This window comes from Osmia bicornis, chromosome 6, assembly GCF_907164935.1.
Source record: "Osmia bicornis bicornis chromosome 6, iOsmBic2.1, whole genome shotgun sequence".
Classification (NCBI taxonomy): domain Eukaryota; kingdom Metazoa; phylum Arthropoda; class Insecta; order Hymenoptera; family Megachilidae; genus Osmia; species Osmia bicornis.
This window is the reverse complement of record NC_060221.1, coordinates 6,444,160-6,458,649: the sequence shown is the minus strand read 5'-3', so window position 1 is coordinate 6,458,649 and position 14,490 is coordinate 6,444,160. Positions and strand designations below refer to the sequence as shown.

Sequence of the window (14,490 nt, the reverse complement as noted above, 5' to 3'; positions counted from 1 at the left end):
ACAGGTTACTGCTCGTTCTCCGCTTACTCCGGAGGCTGTTTGCCGCGTGCGTGCACGTCCAGCGAAATTTCTTCGTAACAGTAGGGGGAGCACGACCCACTTGCTTCGCAAAGGGGCTGGTCCGCATCGACTGATTTATTGAAACGTTCCTTACCGTGACCGACTACTAAGTACTAATCTTCAGGAAAAATTCTATTGCTGATAGATTGGCACCACGTTGTTAGAGGGGATTATTAATATTTGAAAAAAATGAGAAAATCATGAATTTCGTATTTATCGAATAGATACGTAATAATTAAACGTAGGGTTAAAGGAGCTTTCTTCTTGTCTTTCATTCGCAGGACGAAAACTCGTCGCGTTTCAACGACCAGGATCGATGATATCGACGTAACGCCTTAAAGAATTATTCGCGGCTCGGTATCGTAAATCTGCTCGGTTGAGACATATTTTATTGCCGCTACGGCTACGTATGGATGGTACGCGGGCTCGCGCGCCGTGAGTAAAAGCTCTGCTACGGAAATATTAATGCAACTTCATCAATCACCCCGCATAAACAGTGGGGGCAAGAAAACGATTTACTACTTGCGATCTGACCGGCCTACCGACGAATGTATAGCAGCCAGCACCACGCTACGTACACGTTCGCGTCTCTGCGCGAAGAAACTCCAGGCAAACGCGTCCACGGAACCGACGAACATTCGTCAAAATCTTTCATCGCCCGCGAGCCCAGTCAGCCAGCATTCCCACAGACGCTGCACGCGCTTCGAACCAGATCAAATTGAAACTTTACGTGCTGTTTACCTTTCAGGGAAACGCTGAGCAAATCAACGCACCGTGGGAGGTGATCTTCGTTGGTTGAACGAGTTTTCAAACGAATTGCAAGCAGTTTCGAATTTTGAACAGGATATGATTTATATCATTCTGAATTAATTTTTTATTGTATGGATTGCCTAGGCAATAATAAAATGTTTGGCATTTTTGGACAAAGGATGAAATATCAGAATTATTTTAATATTATATAAACTTTTCCTAGGTATTATAAGGATTTTATTATAAGTAAAATAAGAAAAATTAAGAGTTTTAATTCAGGGGAAAATTAATATTGTTTATATCAGGATGCTTGGTAACATGTATTAATTACAAAATTTCGACTCACCGGAAGCTGTCAAGGGCTGGAACTTTCAGACTGCCTCTCCTTCACACTAGAAAATAATAAATTTATAATTAGCCACAAAAACTATTTCATTGTATAATTTAAGACTAAATCAGTTTTGGAGAATAAAATTAGTACACTTGGAGTACCATAGATAAGTAAAGAGATAAAATGATCATCGCTGTCAGCAATAAATGAAATATGGAATTTCTAATAAATGCAATAAATAAAGAAAAGGAGCACAGATCCGTTCGTTTTATAAAAGGATGAGTCAACGAGACAGCGATTTCGTTCGTTCTCAAGCGTCTGACCAGCTCGCGAAGCGGCAGGACGTGCGTGAGTTTCACCGAGACTGTATTCCCATGGGGTCACGCGAGAGATTTCTGGATTACGATCCAGCCTTTTGATAGAAACTTATATGGCAAGAAAACGGATGGCGTATTCGGCATTAAGGAAGTACGTGAGTCTAGAGCGCACGGTGGTTATGGGTGCGTTTCAGTCGCTCGACCTGCGTCTCCCATCGCTCTCCTACTCTTTCACGTTTCCCTCTTTTTCACGAATTGCCTAACGTCGTCCTAAAACGGACGATGTGCTTCGTTGGGATCTGATGGGCCAGCGAAACGCACGCATAATAATCTTTCCAACCCGGTTAAACGAACGCTTTACATCCGGTCATTCGATGCACCGGCTTCAGTCGTGTTACCTACGAGGATCTGTTCTCGATATTCCCACAAACGAATTATTAAAAACCGGAGAAATAATTAATTGATCGAATGTTGCGAAGAAGAAATCATAAAATCAGCTGAGATTGAAAAATCATAAAACCTGATCCATTCATATTGATTCATCTCTCTTCTAATTAACAAATACTCCGTCTAAACTCACACTCGTAGAGTCTTCTTTTACACGAACAAAATCTCGTTTTCTATCGAGACACGATTGAAAAGCGGATTGCGCGGTAGCACATTCGATCGCATCGTATATCACCTGATCCCGAGTAAAGGCAATCGTTTATCTTCTCGCGTACACCCAATGAAATTCGCTAGGCATTCGTTAGAAAACGAACGCGGGCTCGTTCACCCGACGATTCGTCGAACGTTAACATAAACCTCGAACGCAGGATCGTTCTGCGTTCCGCGGCGAGTTACACGCGCGATATTCACAAGCGAGGCGTAAATCATAGGACGAGGTTTCGTGCACCAGCAACGTAGCGCCGAGGGAAGAAGCTGTACGCTTCTTCTCGTCTTCGATCCTACGGCACGAACAGAGCAGCCCATCTCCAACAGCTAGAAACGGGCATCAGCTGGCTGACAAGGCGTATAATTAATCCCTAATGACGCTGGCATAAATCCATCTCGGTAGGCCGTTTCGCTGGTCGCCGCTCGCGCGCCGTTCCCTTTTGCCAGCGAAATCAGCGCTAGCTTTGTCGCTGTCGTCCATTTCCCGCGTTATTTATGCGCCCATCATTGCGGACCGTGCAACATCCAACGGTCGACACGTTGACCAACCACGGGAGGGAGAAAGGATCCGACGAGGATTCGTTTCAGGACGTTCGAGATCGTTTTGAGTAGTTATGTTAGCGACTTGCGACAGACACATTTTCTTCTTCTTCAGACACAGTCTTTTTAAAATGAATTTCAAGAGCAAAGATATGGAATTTTTGCAAAAAGAAAAGGAAAAGGACTTTTATTTTTCTGATAAAGAAACGAAAATATGAGGGTGGTTGGGGGTGATGTTTATTTTTCAAAAGGGAGGAGTTTATCAAATACTAACCAGAAGATTCTAATGATTCTTTACTCACACCATGAAACCATCACGAGATAACCGCAGAGTGTGTACGGGTGACTTTTCCTTGTTTTCCCGATTTTACGATGATGTAAAGTTCGCGGGTGGAACAGCGATCGCTTTGACCGCGACCGGTGACCTCCTGCTCGACCACTTAAATTACTCGACCGACAAAACGCGACGGGACAATGGAACGATAAAGCCGTTGGTTAAAAAGCAACAGAGGCTATAAATCCCATGGTGATCTAGTTTACAGCGTTCCTATTTCTCGGCTACACGTTCACTGACGTCACCTTATTGTAATCTCGACCCACGTCGGTCACGTTGACCGTCGATCGACATGGAAAAATTCGATGAAAAACAGCCGACTTTGATATTGATGAGCGCCAGTTGTTCGAAGAAATGATCTAATTAACATAATTGCAGATTATCCGTGAAAAATGATGAGAACTTAAGGCACTCGTGAAAATTTTATCAGCTGACCACAGTTAGAAGGAAGACTCTGTTCTTCGTATTAGAATTATTACTGAAATTTTGCAATAAATCTTAAAGGAATAATTTAAAGTTGTTTTTTGTAGAATTACCAAATTGATTATTAAACTAATTGATTATTTGATTGATTGTAGTCTAAGAGCAAGGTTTTTACGGTTCGTGGTGTCTAATTAAAAAAACTAGGTTAATCACTAACGTTAGATGAAAACGAGAAACGAGAACGAATCGTTGATGAAACATCGTCGAGGCTATTTTCAGAACACTGTGAATTATTTGGTTCGAACATAATAGAAGCAAGAAATAGTTGTAGCGAACTATAATAACCTCTGGCGACTCCAGTAACCCTTTCACCAATTAAACCTTCCTATGACTGAACACGTTCTTGCCTAATAGCTCGCTGACATAACCTTTCTCCCTCTGCTCCTTTCAATTTCTTGAAAAAAATTGAATGTACATTCTTAGATGAGTACTTCATAAAATGTTCTGTACAAAAGATCAACCGATGAACTTCTGCCCACATATTATGATGCACCCTGTATATCGCAATCAATACTCCCGACTTCGTTTCCACGATAGCTCGGTTCGTTTCAGCAACTGCACGTCCAATTCGGCCTCCCCTCGAGTATTTAACCATCACGAAGAACCAGAAGCTGACCCCGCGGATCGCGCAACACGTGGGATAAAGCGAGGATAGCGCGCAAACGAACCGACGGTGAAAAGAGAGCGGGGAAAATGAAGCGTTTACCGATTCCCGGATAACAGGTCCTTCCTGGAAAGGATCGCCCTGCTTCTCCTCCTCGACCGACAACCGCGAGCGTGCGATCCTGTGTGTAGAGCATCCGAAGAAAAGGGGCGCTGAGAGGAGGAATGAGGGAAAAGCCAAGGGAGCCGAGCGGATCCGCGGCTGTGAACTCCGCAAAGAGGGAACTGGCGTACCGAATTGATGCACACGAAACGGCATGCCCGGAATGTTATAATCGCGAACCTTTGAACCCAAACGGCCGAGACTCCCACACCAAGCAGCCGGGACCGTGGCGAGCAGCCAGGCCCAGGTTTCCATCGTTGAAATTACTCGTGTTACTCTCGCCAGGCTTTCGCGCGGGTTCCTAGCTGATACGTTTCCACGAATACACGTCCTTGCATTTACCCTTCGTTACTAACGCACCATCGCGAACCCCCGTGTAACCAAAATATGCTAATAATTATCAAACTATAATTATCTGTCTCGCGTATTACGATACTTTGCTTGAATATTAGGTACCTACATAAACGATTTTTATTAAGGAAGAAGCGTTATTAAGGAAGAAGCGTTATTAACATGTCGGCTATAATTTTAACGGATTATAATTGGTATTATTAATATTAACTGACGTTAATAACAATGTTCTGTAAATTCACGTTAATAGCGAAGGGTTAAACGAGCACCACCGCCTATAATAATTCTCTCAGTACGTTTCAAGCGATCGATATATAACCAGATACGGGTCATAGACGAGCATACGAATGGAATGCAAAACGATCTGGAAAACGTATCTACGCGGTAGCACGCTCGATCGCCGCTAAAGGACACAATCGGCGGAATTTTATCATCGGTTCAATATGAGCACCGCATTTACAGAGTTTCCGCGCGATGCCCGATAACAGATGCGCCCGTAGCCATTGGAAAGCGCGTCGCCGTAATTAGAAGAAGATATCACGGAACTGTTGCCGTGATGGGAAGAACGCGGCTTTCGGTTAATGGGATAGGAAATAGTTCGTTGAGTCGGTGGTTCATTGGCAATCGTGACGATAAAACGATCGATGTCTCCTTTTCGGCCACCGTTTTATATTGGATCATTTATCACCGTCGTGCTTTCTAATTCGAGTTAAGTTTCACTTCCACGGAATTGTTCCCGTTTTAAGAGTATCAATTATTTGAACCCTCAGAGGGCGGACCATGGAGAGAGGCGTAATTTTAATTTAATTTTGTTCTCCATTTATTTAACTTTAGATTAATATTCTTGAATCTAGATTAACCCAGGCTCCGCTGTTCAAGGGTTAATTGAAAAACTTTAATGCCCGCGATAGATGGGGCGTGAGAAACGTATCGGTAAAAAATAATAGGTGGACTGGAAGAAGCGAAAGGATCATTTCAAGAGGAGTCGAAAATTTCACGGTATCACAGTATACAGCGAAGCAGGTAAGCGGTGTTCTACTCCCACAAATGCCCTACGGGAGTCCCCGCCGCCTTCGTTCCATTGCACGGACGCGGTGGGCGTTACGGTAATTAATTTTTGCCCGATAATTAAGATATCTCGTGCAGACGCTGAGATATAGCCCGCGGTATCGTCATTTTTCAGGCCGAGGTATCGCGTGTTCGTTCGCGCAACCTTGCAATTCCTGATGTCCTGGCCGAGCTGCTATTATGTCCTCGCGGGAACGATCCTTACGCTCAATTTTCTAAAACGATCGTATTCCTGGCTGCTGTTATCGTGACTTATGCTTTCCTCTCGCATGCTTTACAATATATGTTTTACATTCATTATTATTATTTATATTTTCGAATAATTAAGAAGTATAAAGGTGCACCTTATCGTGTATTACAACAGGTGCATGATTTCAGCTTTCAACTTTGCCCGCAAGCATTATTAATAACCATCGCAAATCGCCATGTTAACGCAAGATAATGGCAGCATAATTCTAGCCAAAAAATTCTTAACGATGCATTCACGCGTAACGCAGTAAGTTGCACGAATACACGGAAATGTACTTCTCATCCGGACATTTTCATCGAGTTTCGAGTGGCCGAGTGCAGTGGTTGAAAGCACGACAAGCGCGGCGGAAGAGGCCAGAGAGGGAGGGATCGAAGAAGAGGAAGAAGGAGCGAGTCGCGACGAAGAAACATCTGGCCCACGGTGCTGGTGTTTCGTGGGGATTATTAATTGTTTCATCTGCGCGCTTATCCGCGCCCGCTTGATCGCGCACGACTAAGCAAATACGAGAGGCGTAACCCACGTTGGTGATGTACGAGCTTAAAAGCCCTCACGACTGGCCGCGGAGCCGTTTTCTCTTTCTCTCCTTTCTTCGACTCGCGGCTAGCGACGAGCTGCCGCGAGAGAGACGAAGAGGGAAAACGATAGAGCCGAGGGGTTATCGTCTGATTTATAATTTGAGGCCCCGGCTGCTCCACCATGGAATACGACCCGACGTTTTCCGGTTCAGCAAACGTAATTGGTTGCCGGTACGATCGTAGATAGCCGCCGCGGCGCGGTGCGCCGCTTCGTAGCCCGCCAACTCGCTAGCTGTGTCCTGCTTCTCTTCCACGCGTCGTTATCTACCGGAACACTTTTTCGCTGGCGACTTAAATCACGAATAGAACGGGGAAGGATCATTCGGCGTCGAATCGACCTCGGCAGCTGGCCTCCGAGCCGTTCGCATCGCGATCCTCCTCTTCGATTATTTTTCCAATTAGCCCGACGATTTTGCACGAGACTGCTATACGAGCGAGCGGAAAAGCGCGATCGCGATACACGCGCGACAAAGAAATCTCGAACGATGCATGAAACGAATGAATCAGTCATCTTGTAAATCCGTACCGACCGTTCTCGATGCTCCAGCTCGATGGAACAAGAACGCACTTTGTACTTAGACGATCTGTTATAACCGCGAGCGTGCAAGGCTCCGCATTTGTATCTTTCCGCGGCGTGGCCTCTTGAAACGTTAGCGGGAACGTCTTCATCGCGGATACGTCCGGTTGAATCGTGGACCAGGAGGAGCTGCGCGGCCCTCGACGCCGCATAAGCACGGAGGCAGAACGCTCGGGCACCAGCACACGCCCGGTGAATTATGGAGTGCAGCAACACCCACTTCCTGGTCCTCGAAACACCGACTCCCACGCATACTGATGGAGTCCCGGCTCTGCCAGGGGCGGCCTGATGGATCCACCGTCGCGTCATCCCTTCACCCCTCGAAATCTCCGCGATATCCGAGCAAGTCGGAGCCACCTTCTTGCTCCATTATTATCCACCGAGAGATTAATCAATCGTACATCATTCACGAGCGGTTTTTCCAATTTACTATTCCTACCTTCGCGAATCGTGAAAACTCGCCGATGGGCGTGTACCTACGCGCAGAAACGTCGCGGGGCGGTTCAAACGATATTTTCGTTCCAGGAATCTGTAGAACCGATTTACTTGCGACGCGGGGGACGGTAGACGGGGAATCGTAAGAACATACGTGATATCGAAAGGAAATGCCTGGCCGGACGTCGCGGAGGCGCCGCCGCGAGTACGAAAAGGGAGGAGAAAGGAAGAGAGAAAGAAGAGGAGGCTTGCCGGCGCGGAGAGTGAATTCTGAGATCGGGCATAAATTGATATGCATCCAGCATTCGACATGTCGGTCGGATGAAAGAGGGAGCCCCGGAGACAATGCCCGTCGGCCACGAACCCCCTTCGCGCATCCGGTGCGTTTTCAAGGAAGCTTTCGGAGCATCGTGACACATATCAATTGATTTTCACGGGCGCAGGTCGGCCACCGCTCCGTTCGACATATCGAAAGCGTGCAACAACCGCGTCGATTTCGTGCCACGAAATACCACCAGGACGAACGTCGAAAGTTCGAGCGGACAGGTTCGACGATTTCTTTTCGACGGATTCCAAGCGATGCCTGTCGTCGGCATTGCGTACCGCCATCACGCGGCAGTTACTAATTTAATTACAATGAGACACCGATTGCACGATTAACATATCGTTAAAATACCGCGGCGCGGTAATTATACGCTTTCTAGGGGCACGGGTCGCGGCCGATTTGCATACCGTTCGGAGAATATAAACAACCGCAAGCGCGGGAAGATTTGACAACGATTGCTCGTTAGAACGTTCCATGGTTGTGCAATTAAATTTCTAGATCGATTTGATTATGCTTCACCAGAGATACCTCGAAAAATGTCACCCTCGAATGCTGAAGTATCGAGTAATTTATTCTACCTGGTGTTCACGAAAATGCAATCTATGCCTAGATGCGATAAAAAGCGCAACACTGACAGAGTCGCACTGTTTCTTTCAGTTTCTCGTTCACCTATTAATTTTAAGAAACGAAAGCCAGATCACGAAATTCTCGTCGCTAATGAACGGTGCGAGTAGCAGGGATATTATATAGAATAGCAAGCCTGAATTGTATCAGATACCATTCACCTGACGCTCAACGTGTCAATAAAGCCCTGAGCAGCCTCGGTTAATTTCCGAGAGCGGCGCCGAAAGGTTGCGCCTTCGATCGTCCTCGACGTGTGTCTTCTATAAATTCTCGAGCATAGTTGCAACGTCCCTTGGTTGAAAGCACTTTGTTTTACAACTCGACACCCACCTCTCGTCTCTATGCGTACGCACGCGCGTTCACCGTTCGCACACTGTCGCGCCTATGCCAGCCGTTCAACACAATCATCCACGGACATGTAAAACCGGGCCCGACGTTCTACACAGAGCACGCGCTGCGTTCAATGTAAAGCGTTAAAACGCTACGTGATCGAATTCGACAAACGACCGGACACTCGCCACTCGGAGCCACCATTTCGCGCTCGTCGCCGGAATATCAAGCAGAGAGATCGTTAGAAACGTTTTAGAATTAAGCGGGAGGCTTTTGTCGATGCCTCTGGCCGTAACCGAAGATCGATTAGAATGGAACGCGATCCCGCACGGTGAAATCCGGCTAATGAAAATCGGCCGTGCGACACATTTGCCCTCGAAACCGAAGGACGGATGCAAGCGAAAATTTGGCAGTACCCGTTTATACAAGTGGCCCGCTTGCGTAACCTCGCGTAACGCGAAAGGAATTTCGAATAATTTCATTTCATAATTCATCGAATATTTATAAACAAATACAAAGTAGCAATTTTAAAAATGCCTGTCCTCGGTTGTCAAGAGTTACCATGTGCAAATGAATTAGGATTTCGGATCGAGTCCTTGGTCCGACTAAAGGCAGAATCTTAATTCGACGACCTTCGCGTAAAGATGGCCCCTAAAGTATACCAATGTCGATTAACATCGTAAGAAACGAAACCAAGTTAACCATTGATACGGCCCTGTCTCAGGTTCGAGCGGTTACAAGGTGTTCATTGTTATTAGCGACGGTCACGAGCCGTGCCAAGCGGCAAGAACAACTTCTTCCTCGAGATCCAACGCCTCTCGGCAGGCCATTAATGTTAGGAAATCCCTATTCATTCGATTCCATCGTCGAGTATGCTCGAAAGTCATCTTTCGAGAATTTACGGAGGTGTAATGTTACAAAAGCACTTGGACAGCTTCCATTCGAAACAATGCATATAATCGTGCTCTCGATCAAGCGCCGACTATTTTGAATACTTTCCCACAGGCTTCCCGTTGAAAAATCTGTTCAAAACGTCGAGACTCCGAACACGTCCACGCGTTACGTGCGCCTCTCTATGATTCACCGAGAGCAAACCGTAGAGTAGATAGAAAGACTCATTATCGTCGAACGAGCATCAAGTTAACGTGACTCCGCGAAATAATCGCGGCCGCGCGTTAACGCGAAATCAGCCGTTCCGATCGTGAGACGAGAGCGAGAAGAGAGAAGAGAGCGAACGTTTCTGTGATGCCATTTCAAGCAAACCCGGTAGGTATCACCTTGATCCCTGAAATGTTAGGTTCAACGTCTTCTGCATAAACTATCTGTCTCCATCAGCTGGAGAAAGAGGCTGCCGGGCCTCCTCCGCTCTCGACCCGGCTCGAGCCTCTCGCTACTCGTATCGCGGAATTAGATTACGTATCTGCCCCGGCTATGTCCGTGATTTATTTATCGAGCCCTGGGCTCCTCCAGGCGTGCTGCGGTTTCAACACCTTTTGACGCGTGTATTTACGATTATGAGAATTACACAAGGCAATTAGAGCCGTCCGGACGGTATAAATACGGGTAATTGTGCGCTGTTCCGCTCGCGGGCGTAAATTACGCGGTTGTCGGCAGAAAATCGACGAGGATCCTTCCTATGATTTTTATATAATCGCAAAATTTCCAATCGCGATCAAACTCTTCGAAGAATCATACATCGATAACTGAACTATTCAAAGGGGTACCTGATTTTGACGTTCAACCTTCGACGTTCAATATCTACTTTGATTCGTGCAATTTTGCGAAGCAGCGGTGGCTAATAAAAATTCCCGCGGAAAGGAAACTCGAGTAGGTTGAAGTCTACTCTGCAGAAGGGGGGCTTTATTGCGCTCCAAAGTGCTACAAAATTGCAGACACCTCGTGATCGCGGCGAACAGCCATCTCTGAAAGATCTCCCTAAGGTGGACCATGAGAGGGAGAGGAGGGACGAAAAATACGTTCGATCGACGGATCGGCCGGTTACCGTTCAAGGGTTAGAGGCTTACACAGAACGATCTCGCTTGGACGGCTCATTTTCACCTGGGGTTACCTTTGGCACACAATCATCCGCCATTAAGGTCGTCTGCAAAAATCCCGAAAACACCGGAATATCCCTTTACACGGGGCAAGAAAAGGCGATCTCTCGTGGTACGCGGATAAACCGTGCGCGGTGGGTATATCACGAACAGCCCCGTGATCTCGCGGCATGATCTTTCAAGATCGAGAGTGGGACGAGATGGTGGAAGGAAGAAAATAAGACGGTGTCGGCTTAAGAGGCGAGCGAGATACAAGCGAAGCGCGAGAAAGAGGAAACGAGCGCTAGATCTCGAGCAACGATCGCAGATCATCTTCCCTCTTCGACCGGTCTTCTCGTCCTCGATCCTAGAAGGAGGCGGCGGGGGCGGAATGTACCAAGCGTTGCTACGCTCGCTGGCGTCGCTCCTGCCGCCGCCATTATCAAATTATTCACTCACACCGTGCGCCATCTATCTTCGGCCAGCGCGATCCTAACGTGTTATTATTTGATCCTCACTTTGTTAGCGATCTGACTCTAACAGCCCCGCGATATGTACCTGGGTAGATCCTGCTCGCTGATCTAGAGTACTTCTCACGATCTCGCGCCGGCAGCCGAGATGCTGACCGACGCTTTCAAAACGGACCCTTCTTGCACGCCAGGAGCTGCTGCCTGTGCCATCTTTGTCGCACGAAATGGACGATAGAATGGAAACTAACGGGGATCGGTCGCCCCGAGATCGTACCGCGATAACGTCAGGATTCTTGAAAGAATAACTTATTACGATTACGGTCCTGGCAAATTTTAATATTTCCCCGCTGTTACGAGGATCGAAAGAGATCGGCAACAGAGATAGGAGAAACGGAAGTCGCTTTGATGGGAAGAGATTCGATGCTGATGGTCATTTTTTAACATCCATCATCCTTTCAAGAATTGCAAAATATTTTACTGATATGTATGTAATTTGGAAAACATTGTTTCTAAAGGATTAGAAATTTTTCGCTTGAAAATTCATACTTTTAATAAATGGATAACGGATGCATCGAGTGCAGTTGCATCAAGGGTCAAGTGCTTATAAAATATTTCAAGGAGAATCGCAGGGAACTTGTAACAGTTCAAAGTTTTATCATCCTTGTATATTAACAAGCTCATGAACCTGTGCAAAGTAGTAATTCAAAGAGATGCAACGTAGAATTATTAACGCATCAAATGAAATTCGTAACAATATGATGCTTCGTGTCTACGATTCCTTGATGATCCTCATAATCTTTCTACTCAAGGAGCATGGCTCGAGCGTTTACTAGAAGAAACAACATCGCACGGAAATTATAAGCTTGTAAAATGTAATAAAGAATAAGTTTGGGAAGATCTGGATGTTCAAATGTTAACACCTTAAACTACTGTAATCGTACGCTTATTAAGGACAAGATCTATAAATAATTGAACATTTAACGATGGCTGACTGGGATCACTTTTTAGCATTGAAGGGGTTGAACGGATCAAATTTGCGGCTGCGACCCGTACCACTGTTCTTTGTTATTAATGTTAAATTAAGGTTAATACCTGTGGATATTAGTAGTCGAACAAAGAGGTAAAAAAGATATTGAACTTGAGACTGGCATTCGGAACGAGGGAAAAGTGAAAGGCGCGAAACGACGTTAAACACGTGAAACACAATAATAATCGAACGTTTCGTGTAATCGCTCCCTGTATAGCTGTAATCGCGGAACTTGTTAAAAGTCGTCTAACCTGGTTTTCCATTGTCATTAACACCGGCTTCACCCTTCCCATTGACATTGTTTTAATATCAATCGAAGTTACGAAACGAATAGCAGCTCCATTTTCTTCCATTTACAATAAAATAATAAAAAATTACAAAAACATTTTCTCATAGGAACGAATCCAGAAGTCGACGAAGGGTAAAACATGTAAAATTATATAATTTTGAATCTTTCTTGTTTGCGCAAAAGATGGCGCACAAGATGCAAAGAATCGAGCGTGATCGAAGTTGATCGATCGATCAACGATAGTCGTCCTTTTTTAAACAGAAGAATAGGAGTCAACATTTGGCTACGTGGATATTTCGGCCAAAAATTCTAAGTAAATTTATCGAAATTCGTCAGAGTTCCAGTCTCTGATCCCCGAAATTCCAAGAGATTTATTATGCAACTACATTGCGTGAATAATCCGATGTACGCACTGTGTCTTCTGGCAGCAGTTTGCGTACGACAACATGTACAAAACGGGTACGTATCGTATGAAAATGGCTGTCGCGTACATAGAAAATGAATTTCTTAATAAATTTATAATTCTATCGATCGCAGAGGGGTTCGACCATTGACGAAGGGCGTATCACTGCAACGCCCAACGTCGGTGTTTATGAAACCAAACAAAGCCAGCCTGAAGACAGTGAACGATATTGAAGAAGCGGTGTCTGAAATAAAATCGAAAAGTTGCAAATATCCGAAAATTGAAGAAGCGAATGCATTAGTTTTGTGCGTGCAGAACTTCGGGAAAAAGAGTCAAAAAATTATCGATCTTCAATCACCGGTAAGTGGATACTTCAAAAGTCACTAAATAAACTATTTGTAAATTGTTTTATAAGGTGTTTAAGATACTTTGTGGTATAATCTGAAAGGGGATCATTTTCTGTTGAAGAAATACAGAGCAGTAGTTTTTCCAAATGTTTAAATTATTTAGCTTTTAAGAAAAACGATGTACTTTTGATAGATCTTATCTTTCTCTAAAAGCTGAATAGATTTTCTTTTCAGGAAAAGGACGAATACCGGGATTCCTCTTTCCCGTACAACGTACCTAGCTGGGTGAATTACTTATTCAACAACGTCGGCGTTAAATGGCTGGCTTAAAACGAAACATGTGAAATGAGTAATCAACTGAAGAGCCTGTAGACAATTTGACGAAGATCGAAGCGGATATAGGGGGTATTCGCAAATGATCTTTGTCAATTTCGATGAAGTAGCTCTTCTGACGTGAGTCATTTGAATTTTGTATTCATTGACGAACCAATCTTTCTCAATATTTTTTTGTACTTCAGACGTCGTGTAAAGTACATCGTTCATGTAAACGTCGCTGCGATTAAATTAAATTTGGTGTCGCGCGCTTAGATTGGCGCCTACAAGCGCGTTGACACCAAGTACGCGCGTGTACTTGAAACAATTTTTTCATATATAAATATTCGTTGCAACGATAATTATAATTTAATAAATATCCATCACATATATATCAGCTTGTTTCATTAATTCTAACATTTCTCTCTATTCATAATTGACGAATGATTTTTTCCCTATTTCGATCATTTCTGGTGGCATAAGGGTAGTTACGCCAATGGTTCCCGGTCTTGTCTCGCAATTCCATCCGTCAGAAAGTGGCGGCTCGAGCAGATTTCCAAATCTCCGGTACGTCGACGCCGGGCTCATTTGAATTTTCCCGGACAGGATGTGCACCGCGTGCATTTCAAATCCTCGGGGACACCCCGACGACGAATTATGGTCGAGTAAGATGGCCCGTTGCGAGAGGAAAAGGAACGAACGAGGACGGAACGACGTGACGGTCTGCGTGTATACGCGGATGGTAGTTTAAGAGCGAAACACCCGGTATCCAGAGCACGTCCGGACCGCGAAGAACTTATTGTCATGTGCAGGACTCGCCGGGGCATTTTAATATTTCC

General features: G+C 45.2%; 1 long non-coding RNA gene across 1 annotated transcript in view; it reads right to left on the bottom strand.

The window, feature by feature from the left end:
* LOC123987859 overlaps nucleotides 1–14,490 on the bottom strand; it is a 140,734-nt gene that overhangs the window by 112,319 nt on the left and 13,925 nt on the right. The window contains exon 2 of the long non-coding RNA XR_006829498.1: nucleotides 1,157–1,202. This is a non-coding gene — a long non-coding RNA (uncharacterized LOC123987859). The remainder of the gene's footprint in view (nucleotides 1–1,156; nucleotides 1,203–14,490) is intronic.